The sequence below is a fragment of the Cibotium barometz genome, chromosome 12, assembly GCF_041138505.1.
Source record: "Cibotium barometz isolate CiBa-2024 chromosome 12, ASM4113850v1, whole genome shotgun sequence".
Lineage (NCBI taxonomy): Eukaryota > Viridiplantae > Streptophyta > Polypodiopsida > Cyatheales > Cibotiaceae > Cibotium > Cibotium barometz.
The window spans coordinates 47,356,567-47,367,381 of NC_141057.1; positions in this window are offsets into that span (position 1 = coordinate 47,356,567).

Here is a 10,815-nt window from a genome sequence, read left to right on the forward strand (position 1 = left end):
ATGAAATCATTTCATTTTCGAGGCAACTTTACAAGGAGAGCTATGCTTGTGTAGGATGTGCTATGTGTGAACATAAGAAGCTCCAAGTGCACAAACCTTGAGAGGTCATGTGTGTGTTGTATTGTTCCAACTGGTAACTCAAGCTTTACAAATTACACTAGTGCACAAAGTTTGGTAAGTTGATATAGTGTTACAAGGAACAAGTCAAACTTTACAAAGTATGGGCCCATCAAAGTTTGTGTCCAAATTACTTCTAGAGGCAATTTGTACAATCACTCTTCTAAAAATTGAGCATGATTGATATTTCTAAATAAGTTATTTAGGCCAATGAAAAATCACTAAAAATGTAATGCCTTGTATACATATAAAAGATACCATGTAGTACAACTTCATGTTATATGTATGTTTGTTCTTAGTGTTGGTGTGCACTTAGCCTCAATGAATTGGAAACTTGTTTAACACACGCACTCTGGTTATGAAATTAAACATGCTCAAAATGGTGTGCATGCGTGATTTTGGTGCATATGTGACAAACATTTGTTTCATTTTTTTTGTGTCTATGGTAAGCTTACACACATTTTTATCATTTAAACTTAGAATGCATGGTTGAGAATGGAGTAACTTAATATGTACTGTAAAAGATAATTATGGGAGAGCTAAAAGAGAAAAACTCATCGAGTCCTAGAAGGGGACGAAGTGCATAAGATGGGAAGCCACATTGTAAAGTACCTACATAAATTTATTACCACATTTTGAGTTGAGACTCTGACATTTATGCATACAAACGACTTTGTGTTTTTCTTGCATTCTACGTAAAAGCACATCACGTGGGATATTGCTTCTTCCAAGGACTCATGCAAAATTATCGTGGGATCAAAATAACTCATGCAAAATTATTGTTTATAGTGATATTTGTGTTTATGGTGCCACTACTTTTCTTTACCACAACTATGATCATTGCTCTCAATCACTTATGTGGCATAGTTTTGAAAGAGCTTACACATTAATCTATTAAAATATCAATACTAAAATAATTCTAATCTCATCCACAACCCTCTTTCAACCATTCATGATATAAGAAAAAAAATCATATAATGTATTTTTTCAAAATAAAAAGGGGAAAAAACCATGATGTTGATTTCTAATTGACGTTTTACTTGGTCTTGAGATCATATGTACTCTTGGTGGTTTGATTCCATCGAGAAAAATAGTATGACTAAGTGTATAAACATGTTTTTTAACTTCTTGAGTTAAACTTATGGAAAATGATTTTTTGTTGTTAGGAAAGCCATTCATATTAGACTAACGAGATGCTTTTTGACATATTGTGTTCTATTGATTTTAATAGTCCATAACTAGCCAATGTCATACACTTTGATAATATATTACGAGTTTATCTTTCAAAGTGGTCACGTGGGAGTAGCTTAACACTATGTAACCAATGCATATCTCTATAATAATAAAGAAAGGTATTAGATGCATTGTTTACTTTTTGTCTTGAACTTGAAAACTCTCTTTATGGAGTATTCACTTGGATGTGCATGTCTAGTATTATAAATAGGTCCTCCATCATGAGACCAAAATTTAGGTGTTAACATAAATTTTCACTAACTGTTTTCTTTCTCTTGATCAACATAGTTTTAAAAATATCATCTTTATCTTTCTCTAGGTTTTAAGTATCTTAAATATTTTTTTTAATAATTTGAGGTCCTTTGCTCGTCCTTGTTTGAGCCATTCCAAAATCAGCAACGATGCAATTTTTAATTGACAAAGTACTGTGGTGAATTGAAAAGCAAAAGTAAAAATGACCTAATGAAGATCATGTTCACTTTTTTAAACGTATAACACTTTTGAGGCTTTTCACATTGATATTATTCATGTGTGAATTTTGTATTTTTAATGCTCTATCACATATGAGACTTAAACAATTTGTTGTAGTCTAAATATACAAGTGGCAACAATATCATGTGAGTAGGATAAGAGATTTGCCACAAGAAGAATAAGGATGTTGGCGAGAAAGAGACCTTTAGGGAGCTATAGATAGCAATATCACCAAACAACCACATAGTATAAAAGCTGTAGATAGTAATAGAACCACCACAATATAGATGGTGGTGAGAAAGAGATCTTTAGGGAGCTATACATAGCAATGAGGTCCTCTCATTGGATAGGCTTCTTGTCTTGGAAGTTTGGGCCTCTTTACATGAGCTATTTATGGCCAGATCTATGTATACCACTAACACTTTAAGCATTGACTTTGGGTTGAAGAGTGGCTAGCCAATCTTCTTCTTCTCGTAATCTTGATGTCTTTCAGACGTGCTCCTATGCACATGCTTACCTTAAAAAGAAAGTGAGATATCATTATTGTTAAAACCCTAAGATCTCTCTAGATAATTGTTATGCATAAACTCATCCACCTGACCACCCCCGAGCCCAAGGGATGCACACATGAATTATAATGAAGTACATCATACCTTTACCTTGATGTCCCATACCATCAAGAGGTATAACTCCAATCCAATAGCATGTAGCTATAGTGTGAAATGGTAGGTGAGTAGATATAATCCTATATACAAGAGAACATCATATCATAACCTAGCCTCAAGATAACATAGCCTTAGCCTCAAGATAACATCAAGAGACCATGGCCTAAGCCCCCCTTGAGTGTGCCCCATTCTCCCATTATATAGGAGGGCCCTCAATTAACTATTGACTCTCCATTTCCCATGTGTGACCCTTGGATGCCTGACCCTAACCTTAACCCTTAAGGTTAGTCCTAACCCATGCTCCACTAGAGCTTGTTCCCATGCTCCCATGCTCACAAGCCTAATGTGGGTTAGCCTCCTAGTATATGATGTGCATATAACACACTTCCCCTCTCTCAAAACATTCCACTCTTGTAATGAAAAGAAGGAGAACTGCGTTGAACAATCTCAACCGACTCCCAAGTTGAATCCTCTATTTCCCTATCTTTCCATCTAAATTTAACCTCAAGGATTAATCAACTACAAAGTTTCCTTTCCCTGAATTCAAGTACCTTATTAGGTTCATGTGGAACATAGGATAAATCTTCAACTTCAACGAGTTCTTGAGGAGTAACTGTGTTATCCTCACCTCCCAATTTTCCTTTTAATCTATCGATATAAAAGAGTGGATGAACTCTAACAATTGGAGGTAGTTTTAGTTCATACGCAAAAATCGTGGTGGATTATTTTCCTTGTGGTGGATAACTCTGAGTGGGATTCCCTAGTGGTCATTACTGTAGAGCTTGATGCCACTTCTCCTTGAGGAATTTCACAAATCTGAGATCACAGCATGTAGAGCACCCTTGAAAACCCCTAGGGCTAAGAGGAATTAGACTAATTCCATTGGTGTAAGTGTAGATCTAAGTTTTCCTTTAGAAATGGAGCGTCGACGGTGAAATCACGATTTTCTGCATACCTGCATGGTGGTTTGGCGTTTGGCTGAAGCGTGGGGATCATGGCTATATGTGGCTAGAAGTATTGGCCCTAATGTTGAGGATGAAGGGAGATCAAGCCGCTCCACCATTTGGGGTGCAGAGAATAGTTGGAAAAGGCTTAAAAATGTGATTAGCTATTAATCATGATTAGCAAGATAATCTATTACTTAAAAACTAGATGAGTCCTAAGCTATGGCTCTGATAACATGTTAAAATGCAAGCATGAGTGGGCTAGGGTGGATCAAATGCAAGAATCAACATAATAAGCAAGTGATTAGATGATGATTAAGATGAGAGTAGTGAGTCATTAATCAGCCTGAGAATCTTTAGGAACTTTTAAATAAACCAACGCTCTTGGTTCAAAAGACCGAGACGAGTGTCCTCTATCAGCATAGAACCATGCCCTATCCTGAGCACTCCTGATAGAATCTTGAGCTTCGGTCAGCATTTCTTGCATATCAGGCAAGAAATCCCTCGATGCATCAAGCTCGATGTCCTCAAAACCGACATCAATAGGTGCCTGGGTTGATACCCATACCATGGCATAAGCATGAACAGACTAAAACCAATAGCCGTATGTTTAAAATTGTTATAGGCAAATTCCATCATTGGAATATATTATTCCCAATTTGATGCTTTTCCAGAGACATATGCATGAAGCATATCCTCTACAATCTGATTCATACGCTCTGTTTGCCCATCAGACTACGAATGATCATAGGAATTCATACTTAAAGTAATTTCCTCGTTGGTTGTAAACCATTCGAAATACAGTAGGAAAATATGGCATTATAACAGCAGGAACTAGGTATCCATTGACGGCCCGATGTACCCACATCTGCTCATGGAATTATTGGCGTCCCGAGTTACCCCCCATATCAACATAGCGAGTCATCAACGTCTCGATGAGTCACATATTTCTATCCGTATCTGTTAAATGAGAGAAGATTAAGCTTTAATTAATTTTTAATCATAATTAAATCCTAATTATGATTAACATTAATAAAAAATGTGCTTTTTAAGAGGTGTTCATACACACGAGAGGAAAATAGAAGGAAAATTTGGAATTGATAGGAGAAGAGATTTTCATGCACACGGGAGAGCGCTCAATGCATCAATTGGCTGCCCTACACTACATTTCAGCAGAAAATTGGCAGAAAATTGATAGCATATCTGCGGAAAACCCATAAAAAATGCATTAAAAATACAAAATTTTTTAAAAAATAGAAAAAATTTCCTAAAAATTATAGAAATTCAAGGAGTCCATTCTACTAAAAATGAGCCAAAGAGGGCTTCCTACCATTCCAAGTTTCATAAGGGGTAAATGTCTACAAGGCCTTGGGTGGTGAGGCATCTAGTAAAATATGTGGTATTTTGGTAAAAATTTTCATTAATGCTTATTTTAAACCACAAAAAATAGAAAAAAATTACATTAAACTCACAGAATTCCCCTACAACCTCGATTCGTCCCCGTTGAATAGAAGAAACACGCGTTCCAACTGCCATATCATCGATGCACATGCAAAATCACCAAACACAAATCAACAAAATAACATTTTTATTTAGTAAATAGTAAGTGCCCCATGCCCCTATTATATAGGAGGGCCCTCAAGTAACTCTTGACTCTCCATTTCCCTTGTGTGTGACCCTTGGATGCCTGACCCTAACCTTAACCCTTAAGGTTAGTCCTAACCCATGCTCCACTAGAGCTTGTTCCCATGCTCCCATGCTCACAAGCCTAATGTGGGTTAGCCTCCTAGTATATGATGTGCATATAACCATTATCTAAGCCTAAATCCAGATAAAGTTCATAGCGCATTTTAAGGACTAGGAGGCATAGTAGGAGGTTTCTAAGGACTTAGGAAGGTTAGTAGGAGGTTTTTAAGATATTAAAACCTTCTCCTAACCCTCTTAAGGACTTAGTGCATTCCAAGGACTTTAAGGAATGTTAGTAGGAGGTTTTAAGATATTAGAAGAAAGTGTTTATAAGGTGCTTGCTGTTGTGGTTGATGTTTGTGCTTATGTAGTGGGTGCAATGGTATGTGGTGGTGACTCGTCTTGTGTGTCAGTAATGTACTCAAGTGGAGAGAAGTCTAGGCATCGTTAGAGGGTCCTAATTCATCTCCAACCTTGGCTTTAATGTCTTTTGGCTTCATGTGAGGGCATCATCAAAGTTGGAAACATCTTTATCTTCATTGGGGTAAGCTACATGGACATCACGTTGAATAGGAAAACTATACCAGTACTGTTTTCTTGGAGCTAAGTGTACACTCCCTTGAAAAGTAGTAGTATACCTTGGGATGGTAGCTTGTACATATTATTTGGGTAGCTTGTAGATGCATGTATGTGGCCTTTACTTGCTTCTAGCCTTCCTTCTAGATCCACTTCACCTTCTTTGAGGATTTCCTTGGTGGCTGGTTTTCGAGTGAGTCCTTCTAGCACACGATCTTTAACATGACGACACCAAGACTTGAAGTTTAGAATGAATATATGTGTCAACATTAGGAAAAGGTCCTTTGAGAGTTTTGGAGAGTGATGCTTTTGTTGAAGTAGGTCATGATCACTTCATAGGTTATGTGTAAGGTGTTGTGTAATATATGATTCTTTGAAAGTGATGTGTAATGAGTGGTCTTTTATAGTTAATGTGGTGTTGAATAGATGTGTCAACATTAGGAATAGGTCCTTTGAGTTTTTGAGAGTGATTCTTTTGTTGAAGTAGGCCATGGTCACCATAGGTTATGTGTAAGGTGTTGTGTGATATATGATTCTTTGAAAGTGATATGTAATGAGTGGTCTTTTGTATGATGTGGTGTTGTAAGAAAGAGAGGGTTAGTTTTGAAAATGAAAGAGTAAAGAATTGAAAAGTAGTCCTCAAAGCACTAACATACTCACCAATTGAAAAGTAGTCCTCAAAGCACTAACATACTCACCAATTGAAAAGTAGTCCTCAAAGCACTAACATACTCACCAATTTCTACAGCTTGGATGAGTACATTCTCTAGTCTTTTCTCTAACTCTCTTGTCATCTCTGATCTATTTGTGTGGTGGTAGTAGTGTGGTCCTTGAGGTAGGCTAATTCATTGCCTTTCTTTGTAATGGTTTGTTAAGCCGCTTTGTCTCTTTGAGAGCTCTCTTTTAGATGGTTGGTATAATGAAGGAATTTTAGTACACACATGCACACGAGGGATGGGCCTTGGCATATGGGGCTTTAGGTACATTTAGACATGTGTATTAGGGCATATGGGGCCTTGGGACTATAAAAAGCACATGCCCTATGTACTTTCATATCCTTTCAATCATTTTACATGTGATACAAGTTACTTTCTTGAAGCTTATGGCCCAAGATTTCATGGTTGTGTCATGGTAGACTTCCCATGTCTAAGTGCTACTCTCTATGGTGGGTACTCCCTTCATGATTGTAAGTCCAACCCTCATTCTCTATCCCTAGATCCTTTTCTTACACTGGTATCAAAGCTTTACTTAGATTCTTGATTTAAGGAGTGATTAAGATTAATCACTTTTGGATTAAGGTTTTGACAAATTTTAAAATATCATTTACATGAGTTTTTAGGATTAGATCACTCACATTTTTGTATCAGATTAAGTTTTGACATATTTTCAAAAGTCATTTACATGAGTTTTCATGATTAGATCACATAAATTTGAGTTTATTATGATTAATCCATGATTAGTGCTTAATTTTATAATCCTAGAAATTTTAATTTCTGCACAGTACCACAACCACCCTAGATTCATCATTTAATTTTTGCAAAATCTTGAGGGATTTTCTGTTTAGTGAGATATCTATTAACATTTTCTATTCTATAATAAATCTTGGTAGAAAGATCAAGAAAATGGATCTTGTGCAAATCTTGGGAGAATTTTGGAGTGCAGTATTTATTCAAAGTAATTCCACATCAAAGATTTGGAGTGAAAACATGTTGTAAATGCTTAATCTTTCATCTCTTGGTAGTTTTTTAAATCAATTTTCATGTAAAGAAATCATTCTTGTATAAGAAAGATTTCCAAGAAAGCCTGGATAGAGGCATAAACATATGGAAAGCAACAAAAATTTTTGGATCTTGAAATTTCTTCAAGAAACATTGAAGGCCTTGTCAAGAAACAATGCATATTGTAAATTTTCTATGTAAATTGGTAAAGAAGTGTGCAGAGTTTAAATCTTTCTGCTCTACAGAAGCTGACTTGTGCAGGCTGGACAAAGTCACAGACATATGGAAAAGCAACAAAAATACTTGGATCTTGAAATTTCTTCAAGAAACATTGAAGGCCTTGTCACACATAATAATGCAAATTGGTAAAGAATTGTGCAGAATTCAAATCTTTCTACAAAAATGTAGACTTGTGGAGTTCTTGGTTCAATTTTAAACAAATCTTGGTGCAGAGTGCAAATTTAATCAAGATGTGTATGAAGATTGTTAAATTTTAGAACAAAAAATCATTTAGTGAAGATCATTGCTATTAATGGCTATACCACCCCTCCTCCAGTGCAATGGATAATGCTTACCTTACCATGTCATGGGGAACTTATTGGCTCGAAACTCGTATCTCTTAAAGACTCCATCCAAGCTGCGTTAGTGGTGGTTGCTAGCTCCACTCCTTTGCCTCCTCCCTCATGTTGTCACCAAGAGGTTGCCACTCTTCTCGCACAAGGACTCTCTCTCCTCTCTACTCTTACACTCATAGACACGAGTATAAGAGGAACATGAACCAAGAATAGAGTTCTCTCTCTTCTTAACTCTCTCACACACCATAGACACACCCAAGAGAGCAAGGAGATAAGCCCACACTCAATTGGCACAAAGGGGGATTGTGTCTTTGTATTATGAAAAATTGGTATTAATATAATTGGCCAAACCTTTAAAAGGAAATGAACTAAATGATTAAACAACCACTTAAGCTTGAGCATAGCCAGCCATTCTCATAATTACAACTTTTATAGTGTCATTTCATGACACTTATTATGCTATCTCTTATGTGGTGTGGAGAGATATGCTCAGTTAACCACAAAATGGGGTTAACATCCCCCCTACTTGATGTAGATTCCATCCTCAGAATCTCACTGCTGCCTCAGGGCATGTTCTCCTACATATTCTTTGTAGTGGCTCTTTCTCATCTAGAGCATTTGAACTGTTCTTTTGTGGAAATATAGTGTTTTCCAGAATTCGGTGTCAATTATGTCTTCAAATGTTGAACTATTCTTCTGAGAAAATATAGTGTTTTCTAGAATCTGGTGTTAATCATGTCTTCAAATGTCATATACATGTAGGATGGAAGACATCTAAGCCTATGGTAGTAGTAAATTATGCCACTCTCTAAAGACCTTTTGTTCAGATTAAACTTCATTCCCTCCCTGTTATAACTATGCACATAGTCGTCTTAGATGTCGCTTAGAAGGATGATTAGCTTGAAGAATCTTATTGTTATGACTATGGTAGGATCTAGTATGGTCCTTTAGGCTTGGGCTATAGTGAGCATGTACTACCTTTGTTTGTTAATTGTGTCAAACTTGCTATACTAGAAGGGGGGGAAATTGTAAATGAAGTGAGAGTCATGGGCACTCCCTTCTTTCTTGGCACTCCCTTTCCATATATCTTCTTTTGATCAGCATGTATAGAGGGTCGATTCTTAGCGGTCTTGGGGCAGCTCTATAGATGTCCACACATTGCTTGATTGTGAGGATTGGCACCCTTCAGGCTAGCTAGATACCAAATCTTTTTGTTGGTACATGGCCATCCCATCAGCATCAGCCTGTATGTCACTGTCCCATTAGCATCACCCTTTAGGCTAGTAAGTATTGTTGCTGCCATTCATATTGTTCACCCTTCCATCCCTGATTGTTCTCACTGTATTTTGGTGGTAAAGCATATCCACCTCTTCCTTTGATCGGCGGATGATCTTTCTTCCATCTATTAAATGCCTGCTCTATAAGAAATGCCACTATTTGCACATCCAATAGCTCAACTAGATGAGGGTTCTTAAACTGTGTTTGGTTGGCTATAGGCACCCATAAATCTATAACCTTCCATTTATGCTTTTCTATGTGTTCTTTTATATTACCCACAGGTGGATAAGCTAAGTATGGCCTCTTTCAATCATTTTGGCTATGGGAGCTTGTACTCCAAGAGAGGGATCATAAGGACAAGTAGGGTCAAATGTGGTTAATACATTAATGCTTGAAAAAATAATTGAGGCTGTAACCATGGATTCTCTTCTTTGATCACTTCCAAGTAGTCCTTATGTGGTAGTAACTCAAAGACATCCTCTCCTGCAAGTATTTGTTCAATACTGTCAGTTGCCATGGGAATGCCCCTAAACACTTTGTACCTGCATTGTTCAACTGACCTCTGTAGAAGTGTTGGGATCAGCTAGTTGTTCCTCTCCTATAAATGCATCCTCATCCCACCATTGGTAATCCTGATGTTGCTCTCCTCTTGGCACATAACGCATAATTTCTAAGCCACTTATACACTGTGAAAGATCTGGAGCGTCTAAGTGATTTGAATCTGTAAAGCAAGGATAGGTTAATTTTTGTAACCTTTGTTCATTTTCTTGTATGCTACTTGCAAGATCCCAGAGGCCATGATATTTATTTTGCAACTCATGGATTTCTTGTGTGTCTACTTGAGGATAATTAACCAAATCAACATGTATCTATATCTGAAAGCATATTCTTTAAATAGTTGTGTTTGTTGTAGGGTAGTTTGACAAACCCCAAGGGATAATTAACCAAATCAACATGTATCTATATCTGAAAGCATATTCTTTAAATAGTTGTGTTTGTTGTAGGGTAGTTTGACAAACCCCAAGGGATGGTAAAAAAGGGTTATTTCTGCCTAGCAAGTGCTAGTAAACATTGCTCACTTCTTGCACACCATATACTTCTAACCACCACACACTGTCTTCAATCCATGATGAGCGGCTTTAAAAATTGTATAATTCAGAAGGATCTAACAATACTAATGGTGGTGAATCACTCTCATTCCATACATGTGTTAGCATAATGTTCCTGGTCCAGGCTCTGAAATTGAGGACAAATGGATGCATAGAAATAATCTCTGGCATTCTGCACACTATAATCACTAAAAAATAAACTAAAGTGTGCACAACATAATGTGGTAGATATGACATTAAGATCTTTATATTTTCCCGTGTCAAATCACTAAAAAATAAACTAAAGTGTGCACAACATAATGTGGTAGATATGACATTAAGATCTTTATATTTTCCCGTGTCAAGTCCTAAAAATTTAATTGCAAGGTGATTATTGACACATTGAAGCAACTCAATAGCATTTTTTACTTATGTGTAAATGTTCCTAATTGCCTGGTGCTGAC